Source organism: Triticum aestivum, chromosome 5A, assembly GCF_018294505.1.
Source record: "Triticum aestivum cultivar Chinese Spring chromosome 5A, IWGSC CS RefSeq v2.1, whole genome shotgun sequence".
NCBI lineage: Eukaryota > Viridiplantae > Streptophyta > Magnoliopsida > Poales > Poaceae > Triticum > Triticum aestivum.
The window spans coordinates 640,445,259-640,454,867 of NC_057806.1; the positions used below are offsets into that span (position 1 = coordinate 640,445,259).

Sequence of the window (9,609 nt, forward strand, 5' to 3'; positions counted from 1 at the left end):
AGATGGATTTTAAAAGGAAGACGGACAATAATGGTAAATGTCACCATTAAGAGAGCTCGACTTATCATTAAGATGTTTTCTGACAAGTTCAAGGAGTTGACTACGTTGAGATTTTCTCACTCGTAGCGATGCTAACAGTATGTTGGAATTATATTAGCAGTCACTGCATTATTTATGAAATCTTGCAGATACGATGTCAAAACATCGTTTCCTCGACGATTTTCTTGAGGAAAGGTTGTATGTGATACAACCGGATGGTTTTGTCAATCCTGAAAGATGCTGATAAGTATGCAAAGCCCCAACAATCCTTCTAAGGACTGGAGTAAGCATTTTGGAGTTGGAATGTATGCTTTGATGAGATGATCAAAGATTTTGGGTGGATACAAAGTTTATGAGAAACTTGTATTTCCAAAGAAGTGAGTGGGAGCACTATAGAATTTCTGATGAGTATATGTTGTTGACATATTGTTGATCAGAAATGACGTAGAATTTCTGGAAAGCATACAGGGTTATTTGGAAAGTGTTTTCAATGGAAAGCCTGGATTAAGCTGCTTGAGCATTGAGCATCAAGATGTATAAGGATAGATCAAAACGCTTAATGGAACTTTCAAATGAGCACATACCTTGACATGATCTTGAAGGTGTTCAAGATGGATCAGTCAAAGAAGGAGTTCTTGCCTGAGTTGTAAGGTATGAAGTTAAGACTTAAAGCTCGACCATGGCAGAATAGAGAGAAAGGACGAAGGTCGTCCCCTATGCTTAAGATGTAGGCTCTATAGTATGCTATGTTGTGTACCGCACCTGAAGTGTGCCTTGCCATGAGTCAGTCAAGGGGTACAAGAGTGATCCAAGAATGTATCACAGGACAGCGGTCAAAGTTATCCTTAGTAACTAGTGGACTATGGAATTTTCTCGATTATGGAGGTGGTAAAAGAGTTCGTCGTAAAGGGTTACGCCGATGCAAACTTTGACACTAATCCAGATTATTCTGAGTAGTAAACTGGATTCGTATAGTAGAACAGTTATTTGGAATAGGTCCAAATAGAACGTGGTAGCTACATCTAGGAGATGACATAGAGATTTGTAAAGCACACACAGATCTGAAAGGTTCAGACCCGTTGATTAAAACCTCTCTCACAAGCAACATGATCAAACCCAGAACTCATTGAGTGTTAATCACATAGTGATGTGAACTAGATTATTGACTCTAGTAAACTCTTTGGATGTTGGTTACATGGCGATGTGACCTGTGAGTGTTAATCACATGGCGATGTGAACTAGATTATTGACTCTAGTGCAAGTGGGAGACTGCTGGAAATATGCCCTAGAGGCAATAATAAATAAGTTATTATTATATTTCCTTATTCATGATAATCGTTTATTATCCATGCTAGAATTGTATTGATAGGAAACTCAGATACATGTGTGGATACATAGACAACACCATGTCCCTAGTAAGCCTCTAGTTGACTAGCTCGTTGATCAATAGATGGTTACGGTTTCCTGACCATGGACATTGGATGTCGTTGATAACGGGATCACATCATTAGGAGAATGATGTGATGGACAAGACCCAATCCTAAGCATAGCACTAGATCGTGTAGTTCGTATGCTAAAGCTTTTCTAATGTCAAGTATCATTTCCTTAGACCATGAGATTGTGCAACTCCCGGATACCGTAGGAGTGCTTTGGGTGTGCCAAACGTCACAACGTAACTGGGTGGCTATAAAGGTGCATTACAGGTATCTCCGAAAGTGTCTGTTGGGTTGGCACGAATCGAGACTGGGATTTGTCACTCCGTGTAAACGGAGAGGTATCTCTGGGCCCACTCGGTAAGACATCATCATAATGTGCACAATGTGATCAAGGAGTTGATCATGGGATGATGTGTTACGGAACGAGTAAAGAGACTTGCCGGTAACGAGATGGAACAAGGTATCGGATACCGACGATCGAATCTCGGGCAAGTATCGTACCGCTAGACAAAGGGAATTGTGTACGGGATTGATTAAGTCCTTGACATCGTGGTTCATCCGATGAGATCATCGTGGAACATGTGGGAGCCAACATGGGTATCCAGATCCCGCTGTTGGTTATTGACCGGAGAACGTCTCGGTCATGTCTGCATGTCTCCCGAACCCGTAGGGTCTACACACTTAAGGTTCGATGACGCTAGGGTTATAAAGGAAGTTTGTATGTGGTTACCGAATGTTGTTCGGAGTCCCAGATGAGATCCCGGATGTCACAAGGAGTTCCGTAATGGTCCGGAGGTAAAGATTTATATATGGGAAGTCCCATTTCGGCCATCGGGACAAGTTTCGGGGTTATCGGTATTGTACCGGGACCACCGGAAGGGTCCCGGGGGCCCACCGGGTGGGGCCACCTGCCCCGGGGGGCCACATGGGTTATAGGGGGTGCGCCTTGGCCTACATGGGCCAAGGGCACCAGCCCCAAGGGGCCCATGCGCCTAGGGTTTCACAAAAGGGAAGAGTCCCAATAGTGGAAGGCACCTCCTAGGTGCCTTGGGGGGGAGGGAAACCTCCCTGGCCGCCGCCCCCTAGGAGATTGGATCTCCTAGGGCCGGCGCCCCGCCTTGGCCCTCCTATATATAGTGGGGAAGGAGGGCTTTTCATCCATGCCTTTGGTTGCCTCCTTCTCCCTCTCCAACACCTCTTCCTCCTCTTCTGCGGTGCTTGGCGAAGCCCTGCAGGATAGCCACGCTCCTCCACCACCACCATGCTGTTGTGCTGCTGCTGGATGGAGCATTCCTCAACCTCTCCCTCTCTCCTTGTTGGATCAAGGCATGGGAGATGTCACCGGGCTGTACGTGTGTTGAACGCGGAGGTGCCGTCCGTTCGGCACTTGGTCATCGGTGATTTGGATCACGACGAGTACGACTCCATCAACCCCGTTCTCTTGAACACTTCCGCTTAGCGATCTACAAGGGTATGTAGATGCACTCTCCTTCCCTCGTTGCTGGTCTCTCCATAGATTGATCTTGGTGACATGTAGGAAAATTTTGAATTTATGCTACGTTCCCTAACAATTGCGCGCTCCGTGAGCTCCTTAGGGTAGGGGCGCGGTTCACCTGGTCTAACCATCAGTCCTCTCCTGTTCGGTCGGTGCTGGATCGGGTCTTTATCTGTGATAGGTGGGATTTGCTTTTCCCCCGTGTGGTGCTGAAAGCCAGGCCTGCGGTTGGCTCCGATCATGCCCCCCTCGTCGTGGATGCGGGCATCCTTTCCCTTGTGTCGCCTTCCTGCTTCCAATTTGATGCCTCTTGGCTTGTAGTGGAGGGATTCTATGAGATGATGGCTTCCAAGATCTCTAATCTTCTTTCCTCCTCTCGTCGTTTCTTTGGCCCCATGGATGACTGGCATAAGGTGTCATATGAGCTTCGTAAATTCTTGAGGGGTTGGTCTCGGAATAGGGCAGTCGAGCTCCGTAGGGAAAAAGAGACCCTTGAATCTCAACTCCGGGATCTGGACCACTCTGCTGACTTGTCTGGGCTCTCTGCTTCTCAATGGGCTGCTCGTTACTCCCTGGAAGATGCCTTGATGTTGCTGCACCAGCAGTCAGAAATTTACTAGCGTCAGCGCGGTGCCATTAATTGGACCTTGAAGGGTGATGCTATGACGGCTTATTTCTTCGCGATCGCCAATGGTAGACGTTGGAGATGCTTCATTGACAGTCTTTTGATTGATGGCGTCAGAGCCTTGGACCAGTCTCTCATTATGAATCACATTGTTGGGTTTTACTCCAATCTCCTCGGCCCTAAGCCGGATCCTGGGCTTGCCCTCTCCTCTGACTTCTGGGATGCGGGTTGTAAGATTTCTCCAGACGGGAACATGGGACTGATGGTTCCTTTATCTGACGAGGAGATCTGGCAGGTGATTAGTTCGGCTAATCCAAACGCTACCTCTGGGCCTGATGGTTTCTCGATTCCCTTCTTTAAGAAATTTTGGTCGTAGTTGCGGGCTCTCGTGTGTAAGATCATCCAAGGTTTCTGGTTGGGGACGGTGGATATCTCTCGTCTTAACTATGCTGTCATTACTCTTATTCCTAAAGTCAAGGGAGCGGACTTGATTTCGCAGTTTAGGCCTATTGCCCTTATCAATAATTTCACCAAATTTCCTGCCAAAGGGCTAGCCACTCGCCTCTCTCCCATTGCCCATCGTACCATCAATCCTTTTCAATCGGATTTTATTAAAGGTCGTTTCATCTTGGATGGGGTTCTTTGCCTTCATGAAATTGTGCATGACCTTAAGACTCGTAAATCGAAAGCGGTGATTCTTAAACTCTATTTTGAGAAGGCCTACGATTCGGGGAGCTGGCCATTTTTGCGTAGGGTCTTGCTAGCTAAAGGGTTTGAGGGGCCCCTTGTTCATAGAAACATGCACTTGGTCTCGGGAGGCCATACTGCCATCTATGTTAATGGTCAGGTTAGTAAGTTTTTTGCCAAGGGTAGGGGCCTTCGGCAAGGTGATCCTGCCTCACCCATTTTGTTCAACTTCATTGCGGATGCCTTATCCCGCTTGCTTTCTAGTGCAGCAGCTTAGGGGCACACCTCTCCGATTAGCTCTAATCTTCTTCCCCAAGGGATGACCCACCTTCAGTATGCGGATGCCACTATCATTATGGTTGAGCTGAATGATGCCTGCCTCGCTCATCTCAAATTTATTATCCTCTGCTTCGAGGCGATGTCGGGCCTTAGGATAAATTTTGCCAAGAGTGAAGTGATTGTTACTGGTGTGGACGAGTCGGAAGCTGTGCGAGTGGCACATCTTCTTAATTGTAAGCTAGGGTCTTTCCCTTTCAGATATTTGGGCCTTCCCATATCCCCGGGCGTGCTTCATGCGAAAGAATTTGCCCCGGTGGTCACAAAGGTGGGCAACAGGGTCCTTCCCTGGCGTGGTAGGTATAATTCCAATGCGGGTAAAGTGGCTTTGATCAATGCTTGTCTGTCCTCCCTCCCCATGTTCCTGATGGGCTTCTACCTCTTATCGGTTGGGACACATGCTGGTTTTGATAAACACCGTGGGGCGTTCTACTGGAACGCTGTTGATAATCGCCGTAAATATCGCTTTGTTAAATGGAAGTTGATGTGTAGGCCCAAAAACCTTGGGGGGTAAGGGATTATTAACACTTCCATCATGAACCAATGTTTGTTGATCAAATGGTGGTGGAAGATTATGAGTGCTGAGGACCAGCCCCTTTGGTTGTCTATTCTTAAGGCTAAATATTTCCCTTCCACGAGCCCGATGTTTGCTCACTCGCGGGGTGGCTCTCCGTTTTGGAAGTCCCTGGTCAAAGTTAGGCTTGTTTTCTAGTCTTTTGTTAAGTTTGTAGTTGGGGATGGTTCCTCTATTAGGTTTTGGCTGGACTGGTGGTGTGGAGACTCACCCCTCTCAGTGACTTTCCCCACCTTATTTTCTTATTGCTCTGTTCCGAATATTTCTATTGCGGGGTTGGCTTCCCATGGGTGGAACCTGGCCTTCCGTCGATCCTTGTCGCCTGTAGAGTTTGAAGACTGGCAACGCCTTACTGCCTTCTTCCCTACGCTCTCGATGAACAAGGATTTGGTGTTTTGGCCGTTGTCTGCCTCTGGGCGCTTCTCTGTTAAGTTGCTCTACTCTAAGCCTGTTGGTGGCACGCCTACTAATCGTTTTTCCTAGATTTGGAAGGCCCGGATTCCCCCTAAGATTAAGATTTTCTTATGGCAAGCCTTCAGAGGCCGGCTGCCTTCGGCTGATCAGATTCTTAAGAGAAATGGGTCGGGATCCCAATTATGTGCTCTGTGCGGTGTTGTGGAGGATGCGGAGCATATTTTTTTCCACTGTGTCTTGGCTAAGCTCATTTGGAGTTGCGTGAGGGATTGGCTTCTTGTCTCTTGGGCCCCTGCCTCCTTTGCCGAGCTGCGCATCTTAGCAAGCAACCTTTCTGGCGTCTCCAGACGTATCTTTTGGGTGGGCCTGGGGGCTTTTTGCTGGTCCCTTTAGACGACTAGAAACAAATTTACTATTGAGCACGTGTTTCCGGCTAAACATGTTGATTGCTTATTTAAATCGTGTGCTTTCTTGCAGGAGTGGAAATCATTGACTAAGGTCGACGACCAGTATGCGCTCTCTATGCTGATCTCCAAAGTTCGGGCTTCGGCTTCTCAGTTATGCAGACAAGAGCAGGATTATTAGTTGCTTTTCTTTTGGGCCGGCAGTTTAGCTTTATTTGGGCCTTTCTCTTCCCGCCTACGTGCCGTGTACTGGCGAGGGAGCCATGTACCGGACTGTCTTCTCTTTCGTTTGAACCGTCGTTGGGGTCTGGATGGTGTGTGGTACGTTCTGTTATGTGGTCCCTACCTACCTTATGGCTTTATTTATAAAGTCGGGCGTATGCCTTTCCTCTAAAAAAATGTTATTCCTTTTTCCTTGATCAATGCGAGAATTATCAACGGTACTTAGAAGCTTAAACAAAAACACTTAGTGAAAAAAACTAAGGAAGAGACCTGAGGCAATGTAACACTAACTACAATACACAAACTGTGGTACCTCAGAGTGATGCTGAATGTACGCATCAAGAACTTCACCGGCACGATAAATGATACGAACAAGCAAATATGTACATTTAAATATTGCCATTTCCTCGAGCTTCACGTGTTCATAGTGCTCCAATACTATACGATCCATGATAACTTCAAACCCATTTTGATTGCCATTGACACTTCTCTTGGAGGAACGGCTCCCACGGATCTGCCCTTGAGCTGCCACGAGTAAAACTGCAGTCTCTACAGGCCTTTTTTCCTTTATGTACTCCCTCCGTTCCTAAATATAAGTCTTTCTAGACATTCCAACAAGTGACTACATATGGGGCAAAATGAGTGAATCTACACTTTAAAATATGTCTACATACATCTGTATGTTGTATTCCATTTGAAATGTCTAAAAAGACTTATATTTAGGAACGGACTCAGAGGGAGTACATCCAGAGCTCATCCACCAGATTATCTGTTTCTCTAGCAAGCAGTCTAATCATATCCAAGAAGATCTTCTGTTAAAAAGCACCGAGGAAAAAATATGAGTGCCTTTTAACATCTGCATGCGAGCAAGTAATGTTGAATATTACTTCCTGTCTTATTGCTTCATTTTATCCAAACACACCAAAGCATGGATTCTCATTGTATCTGAATATAAAATAATAACATGCCAAATACATAAACACTTTCAGAAGATAAGCATGATTAGTATTCTATCTATTTCTTAATAAAAAAATCCATCTCTGGCAAGTGGAGATGAAAGCACACTCAGTCCTTCGGTATGATATACGAGTATACAACTACAAATTGGGGGTCATCTCTGAGCCAAAGAAAATCAAATTAGCTAATGACAATCTGAAACTGATGATTCCATGTCTAAAAAATAAGGTTAACAACTTACAACACAAGAACACAAACCGCAGGTAAAATAGGAATTATATCGCTGACAAGAGGAGATGTAAGGATGCTCAGTCCTTGGGTATTGGTATAGCAGTTGTATGCGATATATGCAATGGCCACAATCGTTTAAATTTTCATGCTGCAAAAGTAGGACTTTGTGTAGCGAGGGAAATGACACAAACCATCTCGGGTAGGCACAAGAGATGGATGAGGTTGTAGGTATAATCCTCATAGTCCCGATTAGAAGAAAGATTGTCCTCCGAATACTTATGCAGACAAGCATTTTCAACCGCAACATGGAGCGGGAGTAGACCCTCTATGACTTTATTACCGACTGTGCGCACATTGGCTGATGCACCGTGGCAAAACAGCAATTTGATCATGCCAACAGAGAACCTTTCAGCAGCTTCATGGAGGGGGAAGTATCCATATTGGTTGATGCAGTTGGGATTAGCATGCATCCCATTGAGTTCAGGAGCCTTGCCCTCCAATACAACTTTCGCAGATTGTAAGGCGCTATGATTGGCCATGTAGGTCAAGGTTTCCGCGGTGATGGTCAGATTCCAATGCATGCACGCCACACTCTCAAAAAGGCGTAGGAAGTGTCGGACACTGTCCTTCTCCAAGGTGCAACCTCCAAGCGGGGAGCTATCTCATTGAAGGCATCCCGCACCCACTGGATGGGTCCATCCACAATTGCAGAAGGTGGAAGATAATCAATCATCAAACTAACAAAGTAATAAAGTAATAAACAATATAAACAAAGTATTGCCAATGCCATTTTACTTACAAGAAAATATATTGTTTCATTAGACAAATTCAGTAATCCTAAATTCTGCAGGACTAAAAAGAAAGAATATGGAATGATTTGTCATTTGAGATTTTTATAAATGAAGATAACAAGATACCTTGGGTGTAGGGTCTGGGATGATTATATCGTTTGGTTTGGACTCACTACCGGAAAACGGGCATACGCCGACGGCAAAACCTATGCCTACGGCTGCCGTCGGTCTAGTTTGAGATATGCCGACAGCCTAGTTTTGGCCGTCGGCTTACACTGGCCGTCGGGTTACATGGATCTATACCGACGGCTGCCGTCGGCACAGAACGGCCGTCGACCTAGGCGCAGACATGCCGACAGCAGCCGTCAGCATAAATCAGCCGTCGGTATAACGGCGGGCCCGGCGACCCCGCCCGTGACGAGCGGCTAACGCCGTCAAACCTATGCCGACGGTCGGGACGGGCAGCCGTCGGCATATCCTCGCATGCCACGTCACCGATCCACGGCGTAGGTATGCCGACGGCAGCCGTCGGCATAGTTGCCACGTCACTGATCCGCGGCACGGCGCCCACCAGAACCCTGCCGTATCTAGCCGTCGGCATAGCTATTTTTTTACATACTTTTTTTGCATATGTTTTAATGCTTTTTTTACATACGTTTTTTTGCATATGTTTTTATGCTTTTAAAAAAATATGTTTTCATGCTTTTTTATGTATTATATGAATATATATGTAGTTTGTAATTTTTTCCATAGATTATGAATATATATATATATAGTTTGTATTTCTTTCAAGCACATTAATAATATGTTGTCATGTTCTTTTGAATATAGGTCCGTAAATTTTATTAAAATCAAAAACAGCTATGCGACAGAAGTTGAGTGGCGGTTGCAAACGCCCGGCACCCATCTCCGAAGTGTGACCCCCTCACATCCGCGGTGTGCCCCCCTCATGGACGGCGCCGCCGCCAGCATCTGGAGGGCGGAAACAGCCACATCGGGTCTATACGGAGGGGACGTTGCTCTCAAGTGTTTCTATGGGATGACCTACCACAACCGGGTGGTGTTGTGGCATGTTCGAAGAGGCGGCACGCATCTCTGGGGCGTGGCCCCCCTAACGGATGGCGCCGCCGCCGGCACCTGGAGGGGGAAAACGGACGCATCAGGTCTACACGGAGGGGATGTAGCTGTCGGTTTGGCCCGGATGTTGCTCCCAGGTGTCCCTTTGAGCTGACCTGACACAACCGGGTGGAGAGGTCCACTGTTCAAAGTCCGTCCGTCAAAAGTCAAAGGGCTAGATCTCGTGGTCAACCGCTCCAGGGTTAGGCGGGACGGGGGCCCTGAGGGGTAGCAATGCCACCGGAGCGTCGCACTGGCCCCTCATACATGTGGGGTGGTGTG

General features: G+C 46.6%; 1 pseudogene; it reads right to left on the reverse strand.

Moving 5' to 3' along the window:
- Window positions 1-9,609, reverse strand: part of LOC123101688 (uncharacterized) — an 84,221-nt pseudogene that overhangs the window by 18,535 nt on the left and 56,077 nt on the right.